Source organism: Solanum verrucosum, unplaced genomic scaffold (assembly GCF_900185275.1).
Source record: "Solanum verrucosum unplaced genomic scaffold, falcon-dt-bn FXZP01000205.1, whole genome shotgun sequence".
Classification (NCBI taxonomy): domain Eukaryota; kingdom Viridiplantae; phylum Streptophyta; class Magnoliopsida; order Solanales; family Solanaceae; genus Solanum; species Solanum verrucosum.
In genome coordinates, this window is record NW_026019950.1 from 3,527,965 (window position 1) to 3,534,548 (window position 6,584).

A 6,584-nucleotide genomic window follows, 5' to 3' on the forward strand; every position below is an offset into this window, starting at 1 on the left:
AAACTGGTGAGCCACCAAGGCTAATAAAGAAACCACTAATAGATCTCCGACTATCTCGACAAGATACCCAGTCAGCATCACATAAAGCAATCAGGGAAAATGATGATGTAGGATTGAAGAACTGACCTTGGTCTGGATTGAGTCGTAGATATCTCAACACTCGAAGTGCAACATCAAAATGGCCCTGACACGGTTGTTGCATAAATTGACTAAGAGTGAGGACTAAGAATGAAATGTCTGGCCGTGTATGTGTGAGATAGTTCAATTTACCCACTAATCTCCTATAAATGGAAGGATCTGCAAGTAAAAGACCTGATGAACTAGTGAGCTTAGAGCAAGGGTCAAGTGGAGAGGAGACTGTAGGTAGAGATGTGCAAACAAATTCTTGTAACAAATCTAGTGTGAATTTCCGCTGACTGATAATACAACCATGTTTCTCCCCTTAAAATTTCCATGCCAAGAAAATAATGAAGCTCTCCTAAGTCCTTGATTTGAAATTCAGAGTTGAGAAAATCCTTCATAGTAGCAATTTCAATAGGATCATCCCCGGTAATCAAAATATCATCAACGTAGACAACAATAATTGAAATCAGATCCCCTGTTTTCTTGAAAAACAAAGAATAGTCATTAAGAGATGTTGTATATCCTTAAAAGTTTGGGCTCCTACAAGCTTGGCATACCATTGCCTTGAAGCTTGTTTGAGCCCATATAGTGACTTTTGAAGCCAATAACATGATTGGGACTGGTGATGCCATTCCTGAAGGAAACTTCATGTAGACTTCCTCTTGAAGGTCGCCATGAAGAAAAGCATTATTAACATCAAATTGTGAAATAGACCAACCTTTCTTGACTGCAATGGCAATGAGACACCTAATGGTTGTCATTTTGACAACTGGGGAAACAATCTCAAAGTCTCAGTGTAGTCTATGCCTTCCCTCTGTGTCATCTCTTATCACAAGTCGTGCCTTATATCTTTCAATTGATCTATCAGAATGTTGTTTAATTTTGTATACCTATTTGCAAGGTAAAGCCTTCTTGCCAGTAGGTAACAACATGACCTTTTTTGTATTGTTTTCTTCCAAAGCTATAATCTCTTTTTGCATTGTAAGCTGCCAATTAGGATCCAAACTAGCTTGTTTGAAACTAGTAGGTTCTGAGTAAGCACTAATAGAACCAAGGAGATGTTGATTTTGTAAGGATAAAGCTCCAAAAGAAAAAGTAGATGAGTTTACAGGTTGTGTTAAACAAGTGTCTGAAATGTTAGTGAGAAACACATGATTATAGACAAAATCATTTAGATATGCAGGCCTCTTATTTCCCTGTTAGATTTTCGGATAACAGGGGGAGGAGATACAGGGAGAAAAGAAGGGAAAAAGAAAAGATATGATTGAGGAGATAAGCTAGAAGAGGATGAATGAATATGGAGGGTTGAAGAGTCAATAGAGGAGTCAGGAGTGAAGGAAGAAATAGGGAAAATTGGCTCAGAATTTGATTGAAGATTTGAGAAAGGGAAAATGTGCTCATAAAATTGAACATCTCTAGATATAAAGATTTTTTTAAATGATATGTCAAGAAGCTTGTATCCTTTTTGGCCCTATGGGTAGCCCAAAAATACACAAGCAATGGCCCTGGGATCAAACGTGTTTCGATTACTGCGCAAAGTAGAGGCATAACATAGGCAACCAAAAGCTCGCAAAAACTTATAATCAGGACATTTCTGAAAAAGAATCTCATAAGGGGTTTTCCTATGAAGTACTCTGGAAGGAATTCGATTAATAAGAAAAGTAGCAGTCAATAAACAATCCCCCAGTAGCATTTAAGAAGTTTGGATTGAAAAAGTAAAGCCCTTGCAATTTCTAATAAATGTCTATGTTTCCTCTCAACAACCCCATTTTGTTGAGGTGTAGCAACACAAGATTCTTGATGAATGATCCCTTTTGACCTCAAAAATTCTGCTTCATGTACCCCTTTCCCCAATTCTAGAGCGTTATTGGATCAAAGCTTTTTCACCTTAAGGTCAAATTGTCTCTCAACCATGGATAAAAAATGTTTCAAAACAGAGAAAGCATTACTCTTAGTAGTTAATAAGTATGTCCAAGTACCCTTACTAAAATCATCAACAAGAGAGAAAATACTTATATCCATGGTAAGTAGGAACTTTGAAAGGTCCCCAAGTGTCCATATGAACCAGTTCAAACACCCTTTTAGAAGTAACATGACTAATGGAGAAGGGTAATCTGGTTTGTCTAGCAAGGGGACATATGTCACACACAAGAATAATTAGAAGGAAAAGAAATGAAACTGAAAATTTTCATAGCTGAATAAGGCAAATGGCCTAGTCTAGCATGCCAGAGAGCTACATAAAAAACAACACTAGCAGAAAAAGGAGAACAAACATGAACATTTTTGGAATCACTTCCTTCTAGTAAAGAAACTACATTACATGGAGATTGATTACTAGTACTAGAAATGACAGATTCTAAAAGATAAAGACCTTTTTTAGCTTCACCAAAATCTTGTTTCCTCTTCATTGAACGGTCCTGCATGACACACTTTTCAGGATTAAATAAGAGAAAATGACCAAACTGACTACAGAACCTATGAACATACAACAAATTATATCTGAAAGAAGGAACAAAAAGAACATTCTGTAGAACAAGAGTAGGAAAAATGGCTATGTTGCCAGTGTGTGTGACCTTAATCCTGTAAGAATTAGGTAAATTTATAGTGACAGGTGCTGGAAGAGGGACAAGATTGAGAAAAGAAGTAGGCTCATAACATATGTGTTCAGAAGCCCCTAAGTTTATGATCCAAGTCTGAGAGTTAAAAACAGAGAAACAAGAACTAGAATATTGAGTAATAGTACCAGCCACAACATTTGCATTAATCTCTGAGCTAGTACCAGCTCTAGGAGTGGTCTATCCTTGTTTGAAAACCTATTTCATATGTGAAATTTGACTCTTACTCAGGGATTGCAGGAAATGTTCATCAGAATCTTCATATCCAATGGGTGAATGCCCATAACTGTCCTCAATAAGTGCTCAATTCCCCTTGATAGGTGTTTGAAATCCTTTAGTGAACTGAAAATCTTCTAGGTATCCAATCAATCTATAACTGTCATCTTCTACATGCCCAGTCTTTAGACAATAAGTACAACTCACATTAGGATTGTATTTCTTCCTTCTTACTGTTCTTGGATTCTGGGGTGTAAAATTCCTTTGAGGATTTGTTGATGGCCTTTGTCCTCGAAGTTGCCCACCAGAATATTGAAATTGTCCTTTAGACCTCTGTGAAGACTGACTTGGATGACCAGGCTTCTGCATTTGGTTTTCAAGTTTCATTTGGGAGTTGAAATTCTTAGCCATAAAGGAAGAGTTGTTAGGGGAAAATTGTGGATTAACATAAACTTCTCTCTGATTCTCATCCTGAAGCAAGAAAGAGTAAGCATGTTTGACTCATGGCAAATGATTCAATATGAGAATATTACCCCTTGCCTGAGCATAAAGATCATTCAACCCCATAAAAAATTGAATTAGCCGCTGATCTTCAACAAATTTAGTCATCTTTTGCTTCCCTGTACACAAACAAGGACATGTACAACCAACATGAGAGTTGAGAAAATCCAACTCATCCCACTACCTTTTTAATTTAGTGAAATACCCTGCTATATCATTGGATCCTTGCACTAACCCAGTCATTTCTTTTTGCAGGTGGTATAATTTAGCACCATTCGACTAGCCAAATCTCTGTTCTACATCTGTCCAGAGGTCCTTAGCAGTCCTGGAGTAGATGACAGAGTGAGCTATATCCATGGACAACGAGTTAAGAAGCCAATAAGTTACCATGTCATTACATCTATGCCAAGATGAAAAAGTGGGTGTTGTGTTCAAAGGCTCTACACAACTACCATCAATAAAACTCAGCTTTTTCTTAGTTGACAAAGCAATTCGGACAGATCTCCTCCATCCCTGGTAACCCTTCACATCGAAGGTGCTGTTAACAAGATTGATACCTGGTGCATCTGAAGCATGAAGAAAAAGAAGATTACTAAAATAAAAAATACTGCCCATTGCAGTTTGACCTACAACAATAGGAGCTATAGTAGTAGGAATGACCCCTTCTGTATCCATGATTCAAAAAGGGAGGATGAACATAGAAATTTGTAGAAAAGCAAAAAAATGTGGATCTTAATGCTCTGATACCATGTTAGAAAACATAAGCAATGTGGAGAAATTTTCTGTGTATTTCTTCATGAAAAAATCACTATACAACCTTCTAGTATATATACAAATTCTATTCCATCCTAAATTGTGTGAACTATGAAATTAATGCAATATGTATTTACACTTGTCATTTCATCATTGGTCTTCTTCTAACAAACTCCAAATGGCTGGCATGTGCCATACATGTGTTATGGTTGAGAAATATCTAGAATTGTACTGGATGGCTCTGATTAATTTGATTCAATAAGAGATCTTTGCCCCGATGTTGCCACGCGTCCTTTGGGCCTTTTGTATGCTTATGTTGTTTTTGTCCGAAACTAGGAGAACTTTCAACATTGTTTCCTTTCATCTCCTTCTTTTCTTTTTCTGTAAAATCACCATGGCCATAATCATGATGTTCTTGATTCTCAACATATATATATATATATATATATATATATATATATATATATAACTAAAAGATTTTGTTTTCAAATAATTTATTATGATTAAAAATTAATTACTACTGTTACACTAACTTTTATTGCGTGACTAAAATTTCCAATAGGTCATAGACTCATAGTTGTGTGAAAGTCGCGACAGACAACTATATATTCAATTTTTATTCTTTTTCTTGTAAATTCTTAACTCAACCTAAAAATGAAAAATTAAATATTTCATTGCGAATTTATATAAAGTTCTCAGTTTTATTTTCTCAACTTTTATTGTAGTAAAGAAGTTGAGAAATTAGCTTTGCTATTTTAATTTTTGTAGCTAAGATATTTTATGAATTTGGACCACATATTAAATATGAATTTAATTTTTTAGTTAAGAAAAAATCATATATAAATATTTACAGCCTAATTTGGACACAGTTATTCAGAGTAGCTCGTACAAAAAATATTGGAATGTCTCTTTCGGAATATTGTAATTATGGCTCCATGGACCACTTAATATCACATAAAATAAATCAATTGAAATAGATTCTAGTTTATATTTTTTAACTTACACGTGATAAGCCAAAATTAAGCTAAACACACCCTTTGACTCTTATTTTCCTTTTTTTAATTTGTCTAAAAACAAATGATTTTATATTTAAATATAATTTAACTTTTAAATTCTCATATATATTTAATGAGATAATTTATAATGACATAAATATTTAATATAATAATTTTGTACCAAAAATTTCATGAATGATCACCCAAAACACACCACCTACCGGAACTAAGACATCCACACACGATAAATATATAAAACTGTTAGAATACCGACGTGGTATAATTCAATCAATCCACGTACAAAATTTTAACCAGGGAGTTGTTTGAATACTGTAGTAGAACATCAAAATATAATGCAAATTATTTTGTGGATATCTGAACTAAAATTATGATATGGATCATTCTTTGAAATTTGATCATAATCTAATCTCGATAATTTGTCAGAATTGGTTATAAATTTTTGATAGATTATTATAATTTATTGTGTGAAAATTTCACCAGTATGATCATGCTTCAACGTAAATCTTCAAAAATAAATAGATTTACTTTATCTTTGATCCTCAACATTTAAAGCTCAATAAAATCAAACAATGATGCTCTTCAATTTCTTCAACCAATTGAAACCAAATAATGAGAAGGTGGAGAGGAAGACTCTAAAATTGTTAAGGTTGTTTTTACTAGGTAAAATATCGCCAGGAATTTGATCATAATCTTGACAAGTTGTTGGAATTTGTTAGGTCCTTCGTTTCGTTACACAAAGTTTAAAAATAAAAAGAAAATGTTTGAATTTGTTGATCTAAAAAAAAATGTCGAATGTATCAAAATGCCATTTAATCTTTGTTGTTTTAAACATGTCACGTGGAAAATTTTAATTAAGAATTTGTTGGAAAGGGTCATTTTTTAATAGACTAAAACGAAAAGTAGGTCAAACAAATTAGAATCGAGAAAGTATAAAATTTTGACCGATTGTTATAATTTGTTGTGTAAAAATTTAACCAATACATTTTTTGTTTCAAAATCGGTCCGAATCAACTTCTAATTACTCCAAATTTGATGTACAACCTTCTGATATAAATCACAACAAATTTTCAATTATTAGATTCTTTGTAAACCTTCAAAAATAAATAGATACCGTCGATCTTCCACAATTTTTCTTAAGCTCAATAAGATCCAACAATTTTTTCAACCAAATGAAACCAAATCATAAAGGATAACAATATAATTTCAATGGAACATTATATATATAATTCCAACCACAAATTAATAAGCAACGAGAAGGAGAAGAAGAAAAAGAGGAGTTTCCTTGCATTTCATGAAGTTTGGGTGAGTTATTTTAATTCAATTAATTTAGTCTTTCTAAAAGTTGGAATTATTCTAGATT